The 26,142-nt window shown below is 33.8% G+C and overlaps 1 long non-coding RNA gene and 1 other non-coding gene across 2 annotated transcripts in view; one reads left to right on the top strand and one right to left on the bottom strand.

Annotated features, from left to right (window-relative positions):
• LOC145296265 (uncharacterized) overlaps window positions 1–10,807 on the top strand; it is an 83,889-nt gene extending 73,082 nt beyond the window's left edge. The window contains exon 3 of the long non-coding RNA XR_013869986.1: window positions 10,260–10,807. This is a non-coding gene — a long non-coding RNA (uncharacterized LOC145296265). The remainder of the gene's footprint in view (window positions 1–10,259) is intronic.
• Window positions 8,120–8,192, bottom strand: Trnar-acg (transfer RNA arginine (anticodon ACG)). Its single transcript has one exon. It is a non-coding gene; the product is annotated as a tRNA-Arg (tRNA).
• Window positions 10,808–26,142: the final 15,335 nt, after the last annotated feature.

Below are 26,142 nucleotides of genomic sequence, written 5' to 3' on the forward strand. Positions count from 1 at the left end.
AACAAAACGAAGTGAATCCTGACTTATATATATCAGTAATCTTTGCTATTTTTTTTCATAATCTGTAAATTTGATACTTAATTGATACTAATCCTAACCTTCTCCCAAAATTAAATCCAATAACGAATATTTTTAGTGGGGGGCAACCTTCCCCTCACCATTCAGTGAATCGATGAATCGATCAACAATTTTTATTTATTCATCAGAACTGTTATATTGTGGAATGCATTAGGATTAATATAACATAAAATATCTTACCGGAGGGTGTCCAGCCTCCACCTGGGTATTTTTGCAGCACATGAAAGAAAATAGCCTAAGGAATAATTTTGATCAAATACGAAAATCACTCGCTATTACATGGCGATACACGTTTATTATGAACACACACACCACACACACACGCACACACACACACACACACACACACACACACACACACACACACACACACACACACACACACACGTAACGAGAATTCAAACATAATACATTAAAGGTTAGAAGTCCAAGTATGATAATAGGAACGAACGGGAATGATGCTCATTTCTCCATTTTGAAAGTCACTCTGTTTCCCTCCACTCTCCACTTCCGGTCGTTGATCTCGCGAGAAGTTGCGAGAATTTAAAGTCTAGGACTTGGATAAAGGGGAGGCAATTTTGGCCAAAGAAGTAAAGAATTACTCCCCTTGCATTATACTTTTGTATCGTTCTTACAGCAACAAACAAAACAGTAAGAGAGATCGTGAAATATTGTTTCGGCCTAATTTATTGCAATAAAAACATATTTAAAAAAAATGTTATAGGTCAAAAACATTACAATTGTATTTTGAATATCGTCTGCACTAAAGTTTGAACTTCAATTACGTACTTTGTCCGTAATGCCACGGCTCTGGGGCGTCATGGATAAAGTACTTGATAAAATTTAGTTGTGAGTTACACTCACTGAAGGTTGAAGATTCAATTTTCATTGCGGGCGACACTCAAAATACAATTGCGATTTATTTAGGAATCTACCCGTCGTGAGGGAACAAGAACATGCTACCCTGTTGATTAAATAGAGGAAATGAATTCTGTGCGAACTTTTCGAGTTTGGCAGAAAATTATCCGACTTTAACAATGTACAACTGAAGAAGGTCGAAGGTTTCATCGATCGAAACGTTGTGAAAATCACATTCAAAAATAAAAGAGTAGTTCGAATATTTCAAATAATTACGAATAGAATCTTTTTGCTTTTATTATGTTTTGTGACTTTTAGTTGGGTTCAATATTTTATTGTGTGATACATTTAATCTTTGTTTCGTCATCTTTAAACTAGTATTGGTGACTTTTCGACTACATGTTTGGATTTTAAATAATTTGACCTTTTCCCCGTTTAACGCCCGCGAGCAATGACAGTTTTACTACATTTCCGTTAACCAAAATTCTCACAACTAACCCTCGCTAATCCTAACCATAACAGATAGAAGGAGGAAATAATACATGGAAAATGGTTTTATCACAGCTAAACAAAGACTACGCTATCGCCTTCAAAGGAGGGTGTAATACAAAGGAAGATGATATCATGATGGCGGAGTACATACCATACTGATGAGGAGAGGTTACTGCCTTGAAGGATGGCATCATTATGAATGAACAAACAGATATTACAGAGAAAACATGAAAGCAGAAAATCCCAATTCCCACAAAATTCCCACAAAAACTTATTAAAATATAAACGCACACAATTTGAGATGTCATCTTTTCAAAATCTGATTTTATATATAGTAATTTTTTCTTTGAAATAACGACTTTATAAATAAAACAAAAATAAATTAACTGTTCCTCCTTAATTATAAAATAGATTGAAGCTTAGTCGAGCACCTATCATAAAAGTAAGGACAGGCAGAAACAAGCTAGCCACTTCCGTGATTGAAGGGCTTTTATAACCTGCCTTTAAAGGAAGAATGACTTTCATACAAAATATAATGGCTCGAGGACTTTCATAAACAGCCCATAAAAATTGAATGACTTTCATGTCTCTAATGGCCAGTGGACTTTCAATAAGTGGTTGCAAGACTTTCATAAACTGTCCGTAATGACTGGAGGGCATTCATTAACTGCTCTTAATGATTGGACGATTTTCGTAAACTGCTTCTATTATAGGATAACTTTCATGACCTATCTAATGACTTTACGACTTTAATAAAGTTCCCCCAATGATTCAGAGCTTTTCATGAACTGTTCTTGGTGAGAAGTGAGCTTTCATAAACTGTCCCAAATGGCTGTAATAATTTCATTAACTGTCCCTAATGACTGTAGGACGTAAGATAAACTGTCCTTAATGATTTGACAACTCTCATAAACCGTCCCAAATGACTGTAATAATTTCATAAACTGTCTCAAATGACTGTAAGAATTTTATAAACTGCCCATATTCACTGTAGGACTGTAATAGTTTGGCTTTAAAGTTTATAAAAGTTGAGAACCCCCAGCGTATACGGGTACTCCTGCTAGTTTATTAAATAAATTTAATAGAGCAGAAAAGCCTCAGCTTCAAATACGATTAGTGGATGTTATGTTTCTAGTTTTATTGACGTTTTGTATACAAATTTTCGCTAATCCCTTAATCTCTTCATTTCTCTGGATTACATCCAATGGATTATCGAAATTCAGCAGCTATTAAAAAGAACGACTGCATCATTTCTTCTCTTCGTTCCGAGTTCATTTCAGTCAAAAACTAGAGCCTGGGTTAACACCCAAGAAGTACCGAATGTCAGTCCTGATGAGAGGGCAATGAACCGAGGCCACAGCTATATTCTAGTCACTCAGTCAGGCTTTCGACGAATTTAACTCATCTTTTTTGAAGCTGGACAAATACATTAGCGCAATATGTCTGCCATATTTATCAGAGTATTCTTAAAAAATAAATGCATAATCACGTCGGCACATCGGTTCTTATGTGATAAACAAAGTTTAACACGTCCAGTCTTGTCACTACCCTGTGGGTTGTCAGAACCTGTTTATAGATCTGCAAAAGTTACACATGCGACAAGGGACAGCTGGTGAATTATAAACTCTATACACACACACACACACACACACACACACACACACACACACACACATATATATATATTTATATATATATATATATATATATATATATATATATATATGTATATTGTTTATAAAATATAATATTATATATTATATTTTATACACGATATGTATGCCGCTCCCCATGAGAAGGTACCAATTTGGTTATAGGGAAAATTATTCCTTACTCGCATTTAGGTAAAAACGCACTTATATATATATATATATATATATATATATATATATATATTTACACAAATCGCTTGATTCTTCTATATTTAGGGTCCCACCGCGTTGCATCGGAAGAAAACTTCACATGCATCCACGCAGCGATTTCGTCAACAATACATTGTAATCAGTATTACACTGTAGAGAACTTGCCATAGATTTTATCAAATTAATTCATACATGTACTGGTTTGAATTAAATTTTAAAATGCAAATATCAAGTATCATAGTTCAATTGGGATCCAAACAAAAGCATTCCTTTTAAACGGGTCGTTATCATTTCAAAGAACCTCCTATTTATTTTACATGTTGGACCTTTCTGTTTGTATGATAATAAAATTTCTCAAATTCACTTGTGATGTTAGACTGTATGAAGCGCTAACTTTAGTTACAAACACCTGTTCTTTCTTTCATCGGATTTTTTTCGATGTTCAATACTTATCACCGACATTCCATTACCAAAACTATCTAAAAAAAAAATGCCAGGCACATAAAGTATATATCTGTGATTTTTTAAATCGGCCCAGCCATTAGGAGTCCATAGAGAACGAACTCACATATAGACACACACACACACACACACATATCATTTTATATAATAGTATATATATATATATATATATATATATATATATATATATATATATATATATATATATATATATTAGGTTGGTGCAAAAAAATGTCATTTTTACATATATATATAAAAACGTAAAAAAAACGACATTAATTTGCACCAACCTAATATATATATATGTGTGTGTATGTGTGTGTGTGCGTGTGTGTGTGTGTGTGCGTGTGTGTTTCGTAATATTTTGTTATTTTTTAAGTACTAACTTTATTTCTAGTATTAATAGTCCTCAGAGCCTTAGGAAGAAAATACCTCACTTCCAATGCATTATCGCCACATTTTAAAGGGACATGTACACACACATACACATGCCCCCCCACATTTATATATATGTATATATATATTTTTTTATTTTATTTATTTTTAGATAAACACACATTTATATAAATATGATGATTGCAACGTCTTGTCAGACGAGTGTCACTCCCTCAGACACTGAAAGTCCATAAGCCCGAGATCGACCTATTTAGTCCTGCCGGCGAATTCACACGCCCAATCAGGCATGACACTGAAGACAGTTATTGGTATATATATATATATATATATATATATATATATATATATATATATATATATATATATACATGCACGCATACATACATACATACACATACATACACATCCACACATACATATCTATAAACATACATGCACAGTACATAAAACATATATACACATACATGTACATATGCATACACACATACATACATACATACACATATGCATACATATGTATATACACACACATATACAAATATAAACACACATATACATACATATACGCACACAAATACGTACACATATACACATATACATACACACACATTTACTTACATTTACATACACATACATATATATGCATTTATACACAAACATATACACACATATATGCACATACATATGCATACGTACACATGCAAACATATATACATATATACATAAAAACACACATAAACATGTATATACATATACACATAGATATACATACATATACAAATGCATGTACATATATAAACATACGTACACGTATACATACATACACACACACAAACATACATACGTATGATGATGGAAGATGGATTATTACATGCTTACAGCATTTCAGGCCTACACGCGTCACAACTTTTCCATCGCCACAGGACTATTTTTTATAGACAAATGTCTGGGGGGGTATCTATACAAAGATGATGTTACAACGTTTTAACTTTGTACGACAGCTAAGTATCTCTCTCGGTTCAAAATGTTCACATCCAGCAACAAGCAAGAGCAAGAAAGCCAGCAAAAAGTTAAACTGCTGACCAGCTTAATGCGAGTACTGGTCTCCCGCTTTATGGTCATTTAAATCAGAGATTTGCTGTTCCTAGAGCGGTTGCCTTCACCAGGGCTTACGGGAGCCGTCTCCAGCCACGTACACATGGAAATAAACACATGCATGCACACATACATGCATCCATACAGAATGCACGCAAACATGCATACGCATGTACACACATGCAAACGTACACACATAGAGGCACATATATACACATGCACGTACATGTAAAATACACATGAAGGAGTGTTCCAAAAGTCATTAAATCCTCAATGATCAAGATGAAGGTGATAGGTACAATTCAATGAGTTTGACATGAATAAAAAAAAATAGAAAACAAAAAAAAACAAGAAGAACAATAAAAAAAAAACAATTTGTAGAAGAGACAGTCACTCTTTGAAGTGTTTGTGCAACTTTACAAATGAATGGACGTAGGAATCAGACGAAAACAGAATCCAACCGATCAGTACTAAAACGCCTAGACTTTTTTTAAATATATACATACACACACACACACACACACACATATATATATATATATATATATATATATATGTATACATATATATATATATATATATATATATATAAATAATGGGTTAAGAAATTCCAACGAAAGAAAGATGTATATTTAAATAAGGGAGTAGTCACCAACAATGTGTATTTTTTTAACATTATTTTATTATTCCGTGTCTTGGTTTTTCATTGATAATTATGTTTGGATCATTGTAATAATGTTTTTAAGTCATTGAAATCGTTTTTACGCGCGTTTCAGACGTTCTGTAAAGCGTCCTCGTCAGAAATTATTTTCAAATGTGTTGGAGATGTAAAAATGGCAATTTTCGTAGTTCATTTGAAGTGTTTCCAAGGGGTGGAGGCTTGTAAGTGTTTATTATTCATTGACATGTTCAATTTTTATAACTCTTTTATTGGGCTTGTCGAGGCCGCTGACCTGGCTGTAGTCACTCTCTCTTTCTGCTAGTGTTTTTTCTTTTCCTTTAGGGTGGGGTAGGGTGTGTGTGTGTGTGTGTGTGTGTGTGTGTGTGTGTGTGTGTGTGTGTGTGTGTGTGTGTGTGTGTTTGCTTTTATGGGTTTGAGAATGTGTATACTGTTTTATAGAATTATAAGGTTATTTGCTTCCTAGGAAGGTGACTGTGATCCGAGGTCGTTACTAATGTGTATGTGTGAGGAGGGAGGGCAGCTCTTCTGAAATAAGGGTAGGGGTGCTTTCATTCTATTTTGATATTTATTTTTTGGATTCTTGGATTTTAGTATTGTGATTTTTCGTTTTAGTCTTTTCGGGTATTCCTTATATTATGTTTGTTTAGAAAGAGGGGTGTATTTAAAATATGTAAAGGGGATTTTTTAATGTTTCTATTTATTTGTCTCCCCATGTGGGTATGGCCAGACCCAGGATCGGTTCCTAGTGTGGGGAAGATTTTGGGGCAATTGGAGGGGGTGTAGGTATGGGAGGAGGATGATAGAAGGGATGATAGTTGTTGCAGTCATGAGGGGGTTCTCCTCCACTGACTGAGGAGGGAGAGAGGTGTTGGAACAGATATTATACTATGGTTCTAGGTGTTTCCTAGTGTTGTTGGTATTGTTCAGTGTGTTGTATTAGAGATAGGGGTGTTATGTCTGTGTGTGGTTGCATGCGCGCACGCGTGTGTTTTAATGTGTCGGTGTTTCCTAGTGTTGTTGGTATTGTTCAGTGTGTTGTATTAGAGATAGGGGTGTTATGTCTGTGTGTGGTTGCATGCGCGCACGTGTGTGTTTTAATGTGTCGGTTCTGATTTATGTGTGGGTGTGTATATGTGTATGTGTATGTATGATCGTAAAATACGCTTAAATATTATATTTTAATTTGTCAAGATTCTGGATATATTATTACAGAGTCGCAATTTCAAAAGTAAAAAATAAATGTATTTGGGTGCCATCAGCTAGTATCGAAACCGAAAACAAAACTGTAGCATTCACAGCTGGTGACGTTACCACTGTACCAACGTGATGCGTATATAAACTATTTAAAAATTAAAATATTAAAAATGAACGAAGATGGATGTGCAAAATATATAAGGATTTTCTCGACTTTAACTTCTTAAAACTATTTTAATCGGCATAAGACCCATAAAAGAATGGTCCATAAAAAAAATCCAATCATTTGAGGCCCCATAGTGTCGCTCTACGACTTTTTGTTTCGGAGGAGATACAGTTTGAAAATATGGAGACAGGCATATAGCTTTTTATATATTACATTTATTTTTGTTGTTGTTTACTTGCCTCCCCACGAGGGCAGAGTTAGACACAAGGTCGGTTTTTAATGTAGGGGAAAACCAGCTCCCTAAAATCGAGCATTCTGGTTTGTAACAAAAAAATGTATTAGTCATAAAGGATTTCTTCTCCACTAACCGAGATAAAAAAAAGTGAAGTGAATAAAGTAAAGTACAGTATCAGAACAGATACTACACTTTTAGATATTAAATTTTTTATTCACTAGAAAAAAGAATTGCAAAAAGGGAAAATGAACAAAACATTTAGGTACAAGGCCAACTCAAAAAGAAGCGGGGGCGGTGTGGTTTGATTAGTCTATCAAGTCTCTGTAGGAAACTTAACAGGATTTCTCTCTCAGCCAGCATCTTTTATCATGCTTGCTCTTTTAAATGTGTATTTGTGTGTGGGGAGGGGGTGCTCCTACTTATACCCAATTTTTAAACGTTTTCTTTATTTATAGAAAAATACAAAAAAGAAACAATATTAATAAAAACTGATCCCGGCCCGAAAGCTAAAAACCCTTTTTTTCTATTATATATGAGAGTTGCTAATTCTGGCATGGGTTATAAAGAAAATCACTTTGATAAAAACAAAAAAAATATTACGAACTTGCCAGGATTCGAACCTGGAATCTTCTGATCCGTAGTCAGACGCGTTATCCATTGCGCCACAAGTCCTACTGGCGAAAGCTGTTTATTTACACTTATACCTAATTTCTAGGCCTCATGACTGCTGATTAAGTAGGTATCTCAGCGTTTTCTGTTAAGAAGTAATGTGTTTCTTTTTGACTGACGACAAAAGAGAAGGAAAGTATAGCCTTTCTTCGACGCCCCACTGTTTCATTTTGATGAGCCGTATTATAAAAACATATAAAGACCGGATTATATTACAGCATCCCAACCCTTTCTAAATATAGTGCGTTCGATTTTACCATAGTGCCCGTAGAATATCTCTACCATTTTGCTAGGTATGGTATTCGTTCGTTCACGTTGGATAATATCCGAAACGATTCTTTTGTCATAAAATAAAATCTGTGTTCCAGAACTCACCCTATATTAAGAACTCACCCTATATTAAGAACTCACCCTATATTAAGAAAACAAAACTAAAGAAAAATCTCTATGATTTACGTACTCGTGACGAAACGAATATATCATATTCCAAAAATCACGTAAATTGATCAAATAATTTTATTTTTAAATAACCAAGTCAAATTTTATGAGTCTCGGGGGAGTGACTGTCTCGCCCCGTATTTTGATAACATCTCAAGAAACAAGGGAAATAACGCAAAACAAATTCATGTTGTTGTACATATGTATGTTGTAGTGCCTACGAATTCCTACTAATTGCTTAAGAATGATTTTCTTTATAACAATAATACTACTTGAGAAATTGATATGATTTTGGAAATATGGTATTTTCCTTTCATACGATGCTTCTTTATTTTTGGGAAGAATTCTGGACAAGAACCGAAAAGTCCAATATTTTTAACTTTTATGCTAATTTGTTAGGCGTAGCGACCATTTTTTTTGGGGGGGGGGTAATTTGTTATCTTGAAATTCTAGCACCTTTTTTTCCTTAATTTGTTGCTTTTCAATTCATTAAATTCCGTCACAATTTGCATTTTCGTAAAAGTTACTATTGGGATCTAAAATATATTGAAGGAAATACAGGTTTGGCAAGAGGTCGAAGAGAATTTATTTTGATTTACCTACTCCATCTATGGCGTATTCGTGTTGAAAATGATTTGATATTAACATTTTACGCACGTCCCCTCGCCGCAATATTGCATCCATGTAACTGTTTTGCAGGTATTCTAATAAAATGTGCTTTGATGACGTCATCACTGTCGCAATGCCATGTTACAGCTCCTTCGTTTGCATTAGAACGATACAATAACAATCTCTAATAAGCCTGTCGGATGAAACAAACACGTAACCGATACGTCACGACCATGCGCGCTTAAAACAGCAACGATTTTTCTTACAACAAAGAAAAATACATAAAACTTCATTATTCGCAACTAAACAAAAGCAAATGACTTTTATTTTGGACTGATATATATATATATATATATATATATATATATATATATATATATATATATATATATATATATATATATATATATATATATATATAGTCAATAAGAAGCTTGGACTTATTTGCCTATAAGAAACCATGCCTGAAATTAATTATTGTCATTTGTTTGTTTATCGAGCCAATTTCTATAACGTGAACACCTTTCCATGAAGCCAGCGACGTCACAACAAATCTTTAGTTTGGCCTGAAGGTTAGGAGACTCCAAATCCCGACTGGGCGTTGTTGGGTCGGTAAATCCAGTAGTTTTGGAAACCATGGGCAGCAACAGCAATACCCAAATAGCCCTTTTTAGGACTAACTACCAAACTATAAATGTGATTCAAACTGTCCATTTAAGGACGACTCACAAACTACCAGACTGCAATACACACTGCACTCTCTATTGATGCCTACCTTCTCACAGCCTGCCACTCCGATTTCTGCAGCTTTTAGCATCTCTAGCGATTCCAGCTCATTTCTGCAGCTCCCAGCGTCTCCTTCAGCTTCCAGCTTCCTCCTGCAGCTCTAGTTGCCTCTAGCGCTTTCAGACCCCATCTCCAGCTGTACCAGCTACCAACCCCAGTTCTCACTGACTTGTTTCATGCATACTGACGTTAAGCTACCCATTCCAGTGCCTTCTGACGTCCAATTACTCTTTCCAGGGTCCAGTAATGTCCAGCTACTAGTTCCAGTGCTCGTCGACGTCCAGCTACCTGTTCCGGTGGTAATTGATGTCCATCCACCACTTCCAGCACCGGTCAACGTCCAGTATCCCGTCGACGTTCAGCTACCTGTTCCATTGCTAACTGACGTCCAATCACAAGTTCCAGCACCTGCCGACGTCCAGTGCCCTGTCGACGTCCGCTTACCAGTTTCTTACATCAGATCTCGTTTATACGGTCCGGACCAACCTGAGGCACGTCATCCTACCCCAGGGACTCTCAAATTTCAACCTCGCGATACGCCCATTCTCGTTCGAAACGATTCTGATTTACGATCCCCATTGCCAAATAATTTCTTGCCAAATAAATTAACTGTTTTATCTTGGTGAATAAAACACGATATCTATTGTTTTTAATCAATCATCTGTGTTTGTCATTTCTTTGCTATTGCCGTTATCTTCTTTTGCCTTTCGCTTACTCTCTTAGTTGTACGGTCGATTGGCACCTTTGCCTTTCGACCCTCTGCAACAACACTTGTGTCTCTCGACGTAAATACACCCGATTAACACGACAAGCAGCCAAATCTCCCTCTTTTTTTTTTAGAAATTCATAGATGCTGGAAAGTCTTCTACTCTAATGATTTCTTCCCTCAAGCTACTAGACTTTGGAATTTTCTACGGCCGATTGCTTCTCTGACTGTATTGACATACAGAAGTAAATTAAACAGACAACTAGGTGCTCAATTCTTTACATAGAGTCCCTGTATATACAGTAGCCCTAAGTAGCTATGTGCCTTGTTTTGGGTGAATATGAGCATGAATCTATCGATTTATTTCTCTCATATATATATATATATATATATATATATATATATATATATATATATATATATATATATATATATATAATATATGATATATATATATATATATATATATATATATATATATATATATATATATATATATATATATATAATCCGAGATTATCATTTTCCAGAGGAAAAGCAACCAATGGAGTTTAACGAGGTTAATATAAGAGTGTTCAATACCGAAGAAGGGCAAGGTATACTTTCTATTTGTTTTTACATAAGCAATAATATGTTGCCACACAGTCATGAGCATGTTTCAATCGGCTAGTTACTGGTAACTAGAGACCTCTTCAGGCGATACAGCTAATACGAAAGCAAAGATTGCAAATTTTGTTTTTGTATAAGGTGTATCGCATGAATAGGTCTCTAATTACTAGTAACTAGCTGATGGAAACATGCTTATGACTGTGCAGCAACATATTATTGCTTATGTAAAAACAAATAGGAAGCATATATTTATTGGATTATGCGGACTACTGTTCTCATCTTGGGTGTTATTAGCACATGTTTCGGCGCATGTAACCTTCTTCAGGTGTATTTTGTCGAAGTTAAGAATCTTTCAGTCGGATTCGGGAATTTGCGCGAACTTTTGACCAGAACCCTTTACTTAATCCACACACGTTATATGCTTTAATAATGTGCAATTGTGTTCCTAGTATTTCTTGCACTTCAAATTCCATAAACGAATTCTACCGAGTACTTTATCCGTTATGTCAGGAAAATTTAAGTATGAATTTTGGGCGCCTTAAATAATTCTTCTTTTTGATGTACAATCTTTCAACTTATCAGTATATATTACTACTTATTATTAATATTACTGTCTATCTATCTATTTCTCTATCTATCTATCTCTCTTTCTCTCTACATATATATATATATATATATATATATATATATATATATATATATATATATATATATATATATATCAAGCACTTCTAATGAAAATAGCGATAGAATGGAGACAAGTTCGCAACGTCTCCTCTGTCGAAAAGAAGTTGCAAGCGATAGAAAAAAGCATCGCCTCCTAGGTTTCTTATCCTGTTTTGATCTTTGTCAAGGTAGGATAGGTTGCCCCGAGCAATTCCTGCCTAGATGTGGCAACAGTACTCCATTTGAGGAAGTATCTGGTAGAGGATTTCGGCGGAAGTGAAATCTCTTCTGGAGCTGTAGAATGACGCAGCCATTTCTTCGGCGACCTTGGCAACAGATTTGATGCAAATCTTGCATTTCAGTTCTGAAGTGAATGTCAGACCCAGCAGTTTTCAAAGCAGGGAGCTTCTTTGAGACGAGAGCAATTCATATCAATTAAGCCAAGTGGGGATCAGAGCGTTTAGAAAAGATAAAAGCTTGGTTTTTCATATGTATGAATTAACAATTCACCTTGTGCTCCGTTGCACTACGTGTCCATGGTCTTATTATATTAAGTTATAAAATTAGGATACAAGATTTAATTTGAAATTCATCAATTTTAATAGTGCACGTTTATAAACTTTACAAAGTAAGGTATAAAAATTTAATTTGATTTGAAATTAAAAATTACTTTAGATTTATTTTATAAAGTATCGCCTTATATATATATATATATATATATATTTATATATATATATATATATGTATATATATATATATATATATACTGCTGATTAAAAATTTAAGATGACTTAAAAAATCTTTTTATATGGATAGATTTGAAACTCTTCCGACTTAAGGTTACCAATACTACAATCTAAAAGGTTATGAAAACAAATGCTAAATTCCAGAGACTTATTTTTAAAATTTACATTTTATTTAATTAGGCTTTTTACACATGATCAAAATTATAAGCTGTATCGCATGAACAGGTCTCTGATTACTAGAGACAAAAACTCTATTAAATCGTACAAAAATGTATGAAAAGTGTATGAAAACATTCAACAATTAAACTTAATAATGAGTTCTACCTTCACTGCTTTTGATGGCTTCAAAAATTTTTTTAGGCCTGCTAGAAATAAGGGTTTCCATTAGGTGCGGGGGATCCTGCTCCAGTTTCTGAAGATGGCTTCACGAATTTTATTTTTTGTTGAATATTGTTTGCTATTTCGATAAACCTCCCTTGTCATCCATCCCCAAACCTTTTCAATTGGGTTCAAGTCCGGCTAGCGTGCAGGATATCCCACGAGATGGACTCCATTTTCTTGTAGAAAGCTCAAGGTCTGTCTTGCAGTGTGGGTTACAGCATTATCCTGTTGGAATAACCATCCATCCTCACACAAACGATGACCTCCATCATCTAAGATGCTTTTTGTAGCATGCTAACATAAACAGCTGCTGTCTGACGCCCCTGCACCACCTGGATCTCCATCGTCCCTCTGTAAGAAAAGGCACCCCATACCATTACGGATCCTCCACCACTATGACGTACGGAAAAAAATTAAAGGGGCCTGTTTTTGTCATGACAATATCGTTGGAAGACATCAGGACCATCTTTATTGAATTTTTCTTATCAGGAAACAAGACTTTCTTCCACTTCTTAACGTCCGAGGTTTGATATTCACGACCAAATCTTAAGCGGTCAACTTTGTGATGTGGAAGCAATCGAGGAATTTGTTTACGCTTTTTATTTACCATGCCTTTTTGTTGTAAGTGTCGTCTGATTGTTATTGGACTGCAATTAGCACCTGTAACCGCCTTAATTTTACTAGAAGAAAGTCTCTGTCATTCATAACAACTCGTCTGAATCTCCTACTTAATGCAGGATACATTTTTTTTTTTGGGGGGGGGGCAAAGAATTTTGCTTTTCCATAATTCTCAGTGCGATTTACCTTAGCTGCTATCGCTCGCTGTGACAATCCTTGATTATGAAATCCTAGAATTCGATCAGTTTTCTTGCTTTAAGCATGGCAACACGTTTACACAGAGATTGCTAATCTCTAACTGAACTAAAAACATTAGGATTACCATAAATCTAACAATCTATACCCTTCGTCTTATAATTTTCATTATGTGTATAAAGCCTAATTTAATAAAAATGCAAATTTTTAAATAAATTTTTTAGAATGCACCTTTTTATTTCCATAACGTTTTAGATTGTAGTATTAGTAACCTTAAGTCGGAAGAGTTTAAAATCTGTCCTTAAAAAAGGGTTTGTTTTTAAAGATTTTTAAGTGCTCTTGAATTTTTGATCAGCATTCTTATTGTTTTATTGTATTATATTTGTATTAATAGTTAATATTTATTTTTTAACAGGTTTATTTAATCAAAGACTGTATAGTAACTTTACGGACACCCTGTATATATATATATATATATATATATATATATATATATATATATATATATATATATATATATATATATATATATATATATATATATATATATAAGACGATACTTTATGTGATGTATCACTTTTCAGTATTTACTTAACCAGTGTTACATATGGGAGTAAAAATAGTAAGTTATGAAAATATGTATGAAAATTAAGCTACACGATTAGTCATGTTTCATCCCCTTAGAGAATTGCCATTCTATTTTCCTTTTTCTCTTTCCTCCGCTCTGCCTGTTTGTATGTCTCTGTCTGTCTCTCTCACTATCTATCTATCTATCTATCTATCTATCTATATATATATATATATATATATATATATATATATATATATATATATATATATATATATAGCTATATATGCATAGAATAAGGGTTAATGAGTATACGGTAGTCGATTGGAAAATATCACAATAATCGTTAGTAGTGGAATTGAGATAAAATGGATTACTGAAGAGGATGGCTTATCAAGAACTTGTTTACATCGGACTTTAAACACGGCCTCATTGTAGTCAGTTGGAAAACAGGAAAATAGAACAGAGTTCAACAGGCGTGTAGTTCTAAACAGAAGCTTTATTCATAGAATCTCCGTTTAGATTTAGACACACACACACACACACACATACACACACACACACACACACACACATATATATATATATATATATATATATATATATATATATATATAGGTAAAAATGCACTTTCGTATAAATACTTGAATTCATTCAAGAAAGTATCGCTAACAAAAACAAATAAAAACATCTACATAAAAGTGATACATTTAATAGTACTGCGAGGTTAGCTGCGTGGTAGAGGTTTAGGCTTACTATCACGAGGTCCCGATTTCGAATCCCGCTAGATTCAGCCACTCTGATGAGTCGTGGACAACGAAACACGTGTCGGTGGATAATTATATTTTAAAAATGAAAATAAAACATATATATATATATATATATTCATTATTAGTGGGTTCTGATTAATATATAAACAAGAGGCTATATCCGTTGTATTTATAACATAAATTTATCTATTGTTCAATAATCAATGTTATAGATGTATAAGTGTCGCTTAAACTTTTTAAATATTGTTTCATTACATGTGTTCTCACATAACGTGATAAACAAACATCGTGACAAGCAGAGACAGAGATTTAGTATAATATATATATATATATATATTGACACTCTTTCTCTCTATATATATATAATGTTTTGTGTCTCTTGCTCTCTCTCTCTCTCTCTCTCTCTCTCTCTCTCTCTCTCTCTTTCTCTCGGTTCATCTGCGCTTCTCCTCCTACTGTCACTATGCAATCATCTCATTGCATGTAATATCTTAAAAATAAAAGTCTTAAATTTTCCAAACAAAAACATTTAAATAATTTTCTTCAAATGTAACATTTTTAAATTCTCTAAAAAAAGAATGAAATAAGGAACAGATTTTATATAGGTTTCATTTTTATATAGGTTTCATTTTTATATAGGTTTCATTTTTATATAGGTTTCATTTTTACATAGGTTTCATTTATATATAGGTTTCAGTTTTATATAGGTTTCATTCAGTACATAGGTTTCATTCAGTACATAATTAGTAAACATTGGGATTAAAAATTTGTAAAAAATCCAAAAACAAGAGAAATTTAAGAGACGGGAAAATATGTGTTCGCAAAGCGAAAGCACTTAATGGATTAGATAGATAGAACCAGTAAAAACATTTTGTGTCCTGGCGCTTTCATGTCATGAAATTATCTACATAATAGATAATGCTTTCTATGTCACCTCTTTTTTTTCAATAACCGATTTCACACGCTTCCTAAGATTTGCACCAGTGTTCCTCAAATATTCGAGAGACAACTTTCCCATTCTTCTTTAATCTAATATATAAAAGGCTATATGTTTGCCTGTGTTCATATTTTCAAACTCTGCCTCTTCCGAAACTGAAAATCGCAGAGCGGCGCTACGGCCCTCAAATGATTTTTATGATCCCTTCTTTTATGGAACTTTAGCTGGTTAAAATAGTTTTTAAGGGTGAAAGAGGTGTCAAAATTGACAATAATCGTTATACATTTAGTACATCTATTTTAGGTTATTTTTAATTTTTAATCGGTTCAAATGGCTATCACGTAGGTATAGTGGTAACGTCACCAGCTTTGAATGCTACAGTTTTACTTTCGGTTTCCATACTAGCTGATGGGGCGCAAATACGTTTTTTTTTTTTTTTACTTTTAAAATCACGACTCTATGTATACGAAATTTGAACAAATTATAATATCATATTTAAGCGTATTTACAACCGGGTAAAGCCTCCCACGAGTTGTTTTCTTAAGAGTCGAGATTTCCGTGTGACGGTTTATTACTAGCATATTATGAAACGCTTCAAATAACATAACCCGAGGATTTTAGATATGGGCTTGAAGTCGGTTATAAACATGATTCCTAAGAACGGCCGAGTTGCAGAAATCTTATGTCTATTAATATTGTAAAATTTGGAAGGCATACATCTTTCTATTAGAATTTACAACACTGAAAACCTATCTAGCTTTCGATTTTGCGAATAAATTATGTGACGCTTATGGTTTTGGACAGCATGAACCATGAAGACCTTTTCATCTGAAAAGATCGTTACAATAGAAGAATAAACTCGTACACAGGAACAATAAACACTTATTGACAATAGCTATGAAGAAAGAATTCATAGCTATTGTTAATAAGTATTTTATTGTTATTGTTCCATTATTAGGTTGGTACATATACAATGTCGTTTTTTTTTACGTTCATCCAAATATAAAAAAACGACATTATATTTGCACCAACATTATTTTACTTTATCGTCTTTGTTATTGTTTTATTATTATTTTAACCTTCTGATTTTATATTTTTCATAGAATCTGGGTTTAGATTTAGCCACACATATAGAGTGGCGCATTTTTAATAGTGACGGGTATTTTTGTGACAGTTTATGATATAATATTATTCTCAAATTTAGCTATAAAAGTTCAATTGTGTACAGGTGAAAATATCCACCTATTTTGTTATTGAGTCTTCATCTCTCATGAGCGATGTTTCTAACAACGGAAGTATAAAATGCTGCATCTCCTGGTCGGCAGTTTTATATGAGCAATAACTGGATGGAGTCATTCTTAGTTATTCATTATTTCTATATTAGCTCCTACTTTTGTTGTCCTGTCATTAATAAGGGTGCTGGAGGTAAACGTTTTATTTAGGCTGACGCTAACCGCCTAATAGCGTGACCATCGTCATAGATGGCCTGTCAGCTGAAAAATGACGTCATCGCCATAGGTCCTAGCAAGCAAAATAAGTGGAACAGACTGTCGATAATGAGCAGACATTTTTTTACAGAAAACGTTAGAAAACTTTAAAATTGGATTAAAAAAGATAAACATGATACTTTGTACAGAAACTCATCTAATATTAATAATAAAAATATTAATAATAAAAAACGAATTGAAAGGGAGAAAAGTTGTTAAAAAGTTTTAAAAGAAAAGGAATACGATTTGATTTGTATGAAACTGAAGTTTATTCAATAGAAATAAATAAAAATGAACAATAAATATTTTTTAAATCAAAAAAACAATATTTTAAAAATCAAAACTGAAAAACAAACGATAAATTAGTTTAACTGAAAAACAAACAATAAATTAGTTTAACTGAAAAACAAACAATTAATCTAACTGAATAACAAACAAAAAGTTAGAAATTAAATTCAAACAAATGTTAGCATAAACAAAGTTACTAAGGCAGAAATATTTCAAACATTGAATATTAAAACTTTTCAAAAATCTGTTGTAGAATTTAATTAAAAGTTGAATTTTTCTTTTTCTGATATTTTTTTACTAATATTGTCATTCTCTTTGCGACAAAAATTGTTTATAAGGGAATTCGATGAACTCCATATAGCATTTTTTCAATTTGCTGAATAGTGTGATCCTCATCACAAGAGTCAACATGAAATAATCGATTTTGATCAGCCAAAATATTTAAAGTTTTCTCTGATGAATCGAATGTAATAAAGAATCGCATTTTGTAAGTTTGTTTATAACTATATAATTATATAAGACAAAATTATTAGTTATGTCATTTGGGTATAGCAGAGAACCTCTGTTAATACCCTGAAAGTAGTTGTTTAATTCAGCTATTTTTTCAACAGCCTCTCTCCCGGATATTAAATTTTTGCACCTATTGCATTTCAGTTTTTTGAAAACTGCATGACAACAATAACCTGCTAAGTATAATATAACAGGAAGTACTTCCTTGCATTGATTAACATCATTTTCTGGTACATCTATGTTATATTTATAAACATTGTAACTCTTGCTCCCTTGTCATTTCATCCCAGTTAGTTTCTTTAACATTTTTCAATTCAATAGTTCGATTATTAATTGGTAAGCTCAATTTTAAAACTGACAACATTCTGAGTTTTTTTTTTCACATTCATACACCTGACGTATCGATATATTATACTGATCTCCACTAAGTTGTCGATACTGGCCAAACATTGCCTCAAGGTTATCTGTCTGAAACTTCCCTGGTAATGTATACATCATGTTCAGTAGATTTATACAATATTTAGTCAATTCAAAAATTGCGTAAGTAGTTTGGTGCAAAGCAGTATATATTTCCTTTGTTACGTTACCAGTTCTTCCAGGAATGCTATTCCAAGTTTCAAACCAGTCACAGAACACATTTAGGAAACTATAATTATCACTATTTAATGTCAGTGGATTAGCATATTTATTACGAAGTCGACAACCTTTATATGGTGTTTTCACATTCAGTATTGTCCACCAAATATAAAATATTTCAATGTATTCTGCGATTTCTGCATAATTTGGCAAGCATTCCTGTTTTCCTAAGGTTAGCAAACCTTGAATAGTATATTCGTTGAAAATTTGCAAAACCAAATTAACATTTTTCCTTTCAAAAGTAGTCGGAGAAAGAGCTTTTGAAGTCAACTTATAGCAATATTTCACAAATGATTGAGATTCTAGTGCATAAATTTTATGCAAACTAAAAAATGGAGCACTTTAAATCTTATCTAATTCATGATTTCCTTTATAACAAAACTTTGGGAACATCATGTATTTACGTTCATCTTCTTGGCCAAGCCAATTGTTTCTAATGCATTTTAATATATGCACTGAGTCGAATAAGAAGAAAAGAGGGCTAGACGTTCTAACTGAATGGGGATATACAATTGAAAGCTTTGATTGGCTACAAAAGAAAGACAGTTTTTTTTATTCATTGCATTATTATCTGTTACCTTAAACCCTATATCTTCTAAGCCAATTATTACACGTTTAATTATGTCAAATAAGTTCTCAGCTAGAAGACATTTAGTTGGCATAACATGCACAACATCCTTATATTGTGAGAATACACCGCTAAGCATAAAAGCAAATGCACTTGTGGCAGGTTTATTACTGTTGTTAGCTAAGCCAACAATATTAACACCTTTATAATCAAGATAAGGTTTGAGATGTATTTCATCAACAAGTAAAGATACTGTGATGTCATTCTGCATTAGTAACTTGAACTTACTTTCAATATATATGAGAAAATTGTTATCGTGTTGATTCATAGAAGTTGATAAGGTTAATCTTCAAATGGTTGAATAGCATGGTAAAATTACATTTTTAGTGTCTCTTAACAGTCTGTATCCTCTAGGGGAGCAGTTATATAATAAGGAAGAAAATACCATCATTTCACTCGAATAATTAACCTTATTCATTGTCATTATGTTAATTTGTTCATATATGAACTTAATGCCATTAAAATATTTAAATGATTCAGCTTGCACTAATAGCAAAAGTGATAAGATTAATTTTAATAAAGAACTTACATTAGAAGCTTTCATTTCCTGTTCTTCGATGTCCATTTTTCCATGTTTTCCATCAAAATCTGCAGAGTATTTTCCTCTGTTACATGTTTAGGAATTTTATACTCCCCTATAGCACTCATTTCTACATCACTACAGAATACTCTAACGGCCATGTCCGGTTCAATCACCATAGACATTTTTATTTGGAGGCATGGACATCTCTTTGTATGGCATATAATGATGGTATTGTCTTGCTTAATAGAAGTCCAATAATTTTTATCTATAAACGTTTATTCTTTTTCTAAATCATCAATATTATGGAAAGTTTTACGTTCCCGTAACTCTAACTCGTCAGCAACACTTTCATATAATGCACGCTTAAGAGCAGAATTTTCTAAACGCATTTTCTTTCCGTTAGGAGACTCTCTAAAAGTGGTTGATGACGATAAATAGGAGGGACAGTTTGGTAATATTCGAGGAATAGCACCATCCTTAAGATAGGGATTTTTTAATTTAACACTAATTGTCTTTCCAGTCCTTTCATCAAATGCTGATGTCTCTCGCTGTATGTCTTCAGGTCGAAAATGAAGTTCACATACCTAAAGAAATAATTTAAAAGAAAATCGTACCATGTTTGACTTAATACAAAAACAAAAAAAGAAAATTACATGACAAAAAAACGATAAAATAAAAAAATAAGGTAAATGTGCAGAATTAGTCCACCCTCGAAAAATCCTTTTAAATTACCACTTTTATATGTTTTCGGGGGTGCTGAAAATGAAAATAACGTTTAAAATTACGGCAAACTAGTAGTTTCCAAGATATAAAGAGATGGTACTTAAAAAATGGGGGATAATTTAACCTAAAACGACCACCCACTTTATGGCCATTTTTTTACATGGGCAACGAGCAATTTTTTTAAAATTATATGTTCGCCTCAAACAAGGCGAAGTGCCTCTTTGATGTAGGAATGAACACAACTAAACGTAAAATGAGCACCTACAGTTGACCCCCTCTCCCCAACAAAAATTCTGTTTACACTTTTTGAAAGGGGGTGCTCATTTTACGTTAAACTGTGTTCAGTGTACGTTGACTCCCAACCCCCAACATAAAGGTGGCCATACTCATTTTTCTTCGCTTTTATTTGTTAAAAAGAAAGCGCCCTAAAAACCCGATGGCCATAAAGTGAATGCTCATTTTACGTTAAATTTTTATAGAAAAATGATCCCCAATTTTTTTAAACTAACATTTCTTCATATCTTAGAAACTACTCGTTTGCCGTAATTTTAACCGTTATTTTCGTTTACAGCGCTACTAGCAGTATCAGAATTTGGGGGGAATTTTTGACAACCCTAACACAAAACTGCGAATAACATATACAAAACTCGTAATTTCCCCGTTTAAAGTGGGTTGTTTATTTTCATTATGGAATATACTTCCAAAATAAACTATCAAAATTGTTTAAAAAAATAATAGAAATATATTTTTTTATTGCTGGCATATTGTAAACACATTTTTTTAAATAAAAAATAATATTTCTATTATTTTTTTTTAAACAATTTTAATAGTTTATTTTGGAAGTATATTCTCCAAAATTCTGACACCTACAGGGCCACGAAATTTACCACAAATAATTATTAATAAGCTTTTGGGATAACAAAAACGGTCATAAACTTAAAAAAGAAGTTTAATCTATTTCATGCTGATATAAATATTGCACAGTAAATAGTTGAACTAGAAAGATAAATGATTTTTCTTATTTAGAAATATTTACACAAGGAATTTCTTAAATTGTTAGATGAAAGTACATAATATTTTCACCATACTCCCCATTTTAAATAAGTTTCTAAATAATAATTTATTATTTCAGCACATAACTTAAATTACATGTAAAATTCATTTTTTTATATACATACTTTCATTTTTATTTTAAAACACGTTCTAAAAATAAATAAAAAGGCGCGTTTTTGTTTTTTTAAATATCTCAAACATTTTAACACTTACTCTACTATATTTAGATGGAGTAAAATCCTTTCTTTTTATTGCATTAATCCACTGGTAAATTATTTCCTTTTTGGGGGGAAATGAAAACACGGTAACTTTTGGTCCATTTTCGTAGTTACCTCGACATTTTCGAACTATACATCTCGATGGCATGCTTAAATTTATTTAACTCTCCAAAACTTTAAACCAACTTCCGGTTTAGTCATGAGACACGTGACCAAATTTCAACAGACTGATGTTCATGATGTCACCAGACTAAATTATAGTCGTCGCTATTACGGTAGCCACGCTAATAGTCAGGGACCTGAACCTTCGTGTAACGACTGGGGAGGCTGTACTATCAGCAGGTGCAAAGTACTTGAGCAGTTTTATTGCTATTGGGTGAATGGAGTCTGAACCGTGCAGTAGTATTTGTTAGGGGTTTATTGATGTCATATTAATGGGAAATGTTACGAATTTTCCCGCGTCGATTGTAAAAATAAAAAATTACTTTCTTTCTTCTTTCTTTCCCCGCCGCGTTCTTTTTTAAACAATTCCGCTGTCTTTTTCCACAAAACTTTACCATAAATAGAAAAAGAAACAATTTCAAAAAGATTAAACGCAGAAGCCCAATCGCCAACGTGGGCACCCAGTACAACGTCTTCTTTTCCAACATCAACGGTCTATTTTTTTTATTATTATTATTTAACTATTTGGAATATTATCCTCATCTTCTAGCTGTTGTTTTCACGACGTTTCGGCCAATTGTTACTCTGGCCTTCGTCAGGTAAACCCCAATTCCAAAAAAATTAATTCAATATAACAATCGGTACGGACCCGACGATTGGAAGATTGTGAATTTATAAGGTCATAAAATCCAACCTTAATTTCTCTTTGGGGCCCGTGGCGTAGTGGATAGAGATGCAGGAATATCCAAGATTCCAAGTGAGTATTGTGTGGAGTTAGCGGTTTCAATCCCACTCAAAGTCGGTCAGAGGATTAGTTGACCAAAACCGTGGTGAGATAACTACAACTACCGAAAGCAGTAATTGCTGTGGATGTAGTTGGAGGATCCAACATTTCTACACCGTTGCGGTTAACCTGACGAAGGCCAGAGGAATAATTGACCGAAACATCGTAAAAAACAACTTGATGAGGATAATAGTCCAAATAATTAAATTAAAAAATCAAATTTACTCATCTCCTAAATAATTCCAAAAAAATTAATTCAATATCAACGGTCTAGGTTCCAACTTTCCACAGGTTGAAATCCAATTACGGGATCCTAAACCTAGCCTATTGTTTGTTTTTTGTTTTTTTACTGAATCTGGCATTAACTCAGCAGTTCTGTTTAGACAATTTTTCAATTAAAGGTTATTTTAACTTAACCTCATATCTTGACCTTCACGGCCACCAAAGACATTAAATATATACCTACATTAGGGAGTGCTTCCTTTGTGGCAGGGAAATCTCCAGGGATGATCCAGAATTACCCTATATGTGCTTCCGAGTAGTACTTAGTCACGGTACCTATTTTCTATTTGCTCTATACCGTCTGCACAATTATGGTGTTACAATCTTTGAGAGTATCACAGAATAAATTGGTCACATCCTGTCTGCCCATTCTATAGCCAACATTCACATTTTGGGAGATTTCAAGGTCCACAACGTTGAATGGCTGGTTCATGAAAACAACATTTATAATATAAATCTCACCTTTCTGTTTGTTTGTATGTATGTATGTATGTATGTATGTATGTATGTATGTATGCATGTATGTATGTATGTATACCTAAGACTTTTGACAAATGCAACAGATTTTATCGAGATTCGTATCATTATGAAGCTCGGCGTCTCGGACGACAAATATCGAGAAATTGCCCCAAAACATTAATTCCTCCACCCTTAACGAGTTAACTGGACAGTTTTATACAGTTTATAGGAGGGTTCGATTTTTTGCCAGCCATTTATGCGAGTCATCGTATCGGTTGGGTTGACTTTGCCTAATTTCAACGTTCCGAACTTCTGGTCGCATCATGGAGTAGAGATAAGACGTCAGATTTTCTTGCGCTTACTTTTCCGCCTTTATGTCACGGATTCTAGCCTGCCTGCCTCCTACCACTTTTTCTTTTTGCTCAAACACCCAAGCAACACCGGGCACCTAGGCTAGTATATTATAAAAAGAGGTTCTGACATGATTTCTCCCTTGCCTATGATCTAACATAGACTGTTTACGAGCCAATTCGCGTTGATGATGTCTAATTCCAGTTTGCAAGCCTTCTAGATTTTTTTCTAACCACCTGTCCTGAACTGTAAGAGTAACAAGTCCTCAAGTGTCCCTCTCCACCGCGCCGAGTATTGCTACTCTATGACCGACTGGAACGGTTTCATATCCAATATATTCCTAAGCTTCGTGCCTATTGACATAGACAGCTGTATACTTTCTTAGACATTTTAATGTAACCAAATAACTAACCGAGGTATACCCCTAAAGTGCTGCTGCAATTGCACATAGAAATCACCACAGAAATCACCAAATTGCTTTAAACAAAACGGATGTCCTGAAACTAAAACCGCTTATAGGACTGCTTGCAGCCACTGCCGGAAAGTCAGAAAAACGTTAGAGAGTATTTTGCCCTAATTGTTAAGGCCAAAATCTCTGGGAAAATGGTGGGATTCTTCTACCGCTCCAGAAATACCCCATTCCCAGTGCAATACTCTAACTGTACAAGAGCAAAATACGCCCTAAGATGGAGTACTGTTGCCACGTCTGAAGTGGATCTCCGAAAAGCACCCTTTCTCTCCTTGACAAAAACCTACTCCGAAATTTAGTGGGATATGACATTTTCGCCTACCCACTTCCTCTTTCTCACGGAAAACACGTTGCGAGTCTTTCTCTGCTCTTTCGTTTTTTTTTTTTGCAGGTGCTCGACTGAGATCCAGCCTACTTCCCTCACTCTCACATGAGTTGATTTAGCTTTAGAAGCGCCTCCCTATCGCATTTATTCGAGGAAACGTGTCACGCTTCCTCTCGGCCTGCCTAGCCAGCAGGATATCTGAGGCAACTTCATGATATTCCAGATACCTACAAAACAGAAACCAAGTAGGCGGGCTTTATTTGTCTTCGTCTTGACTAGCACTTTACTTCCTACATAACGAGATGGCTGATAGCTGTTTACTTTGACCATAACCAATATTTACGGTGAATTAACATGTTCTTATTTTCTATTAAATATTAATTTTAAACGCAAATAGATCACTAAACAATAAAACAAGAATAAATTGGTTTGATTTGTTTACTTACTCTGTTTCCTTAATTAAATGATTAATGTTGCGAATAGTATCATTTATCGTGTTTTTTAACTTGCGTACCACGACTTATCAAGGCTCGAAAGCCACTCGAGGATAAGGGTTAATGGATGTAAGCTGGTAGTTAAGTAATCGTTAATGATATAAATTCGGTGGAATTTGTTTATTTATGAGGACGACTAAACAGGGACTTGTGTACATTAGATTTGAAGGCTACCATGTGGTATTCAGCAGGGTAGCATGTCAACGGAACAGTGTTCCAAAGGCGGGCAGTTCTAGGAAATAAGCTCTGTTCATGGAATCTGCGTTTACATATAGGCACAGATAGAGAATGGAGAAAACCATATATCGTGGTTTTAGCTTGTCGAGTGATTCTCATGAAAGTTTGGTAAGGGGGGGGGGCATAGATTTGAGTTCAGACGAGCATTTACCATGAAAATAGAGCAGAAACAGGCTCGCGACATCTCTCCCGTGTGAAAGAGATTGCAGAGAAAAAAAAGGCATCACATACTAGGTTTCGAAGTCGGTTTTGAACTCTATCAAGGGAGGATAGTACGTGCCGTGCAGCTCTAGCC

This window comes from Euprymna scolopes, chromosome 16, assembly GCF_053919585.1.
Source record: "Euprymna scolopes isolate OS-2025 chromosome 16, ASM5391958v1, whole genome shotgun sequence".
NCBI lineage: Eukaryota > Metazoa > Mollusca > Cephalopoda > Sepiida > Sepiolidae > Euprymna > Euprymna scolopes.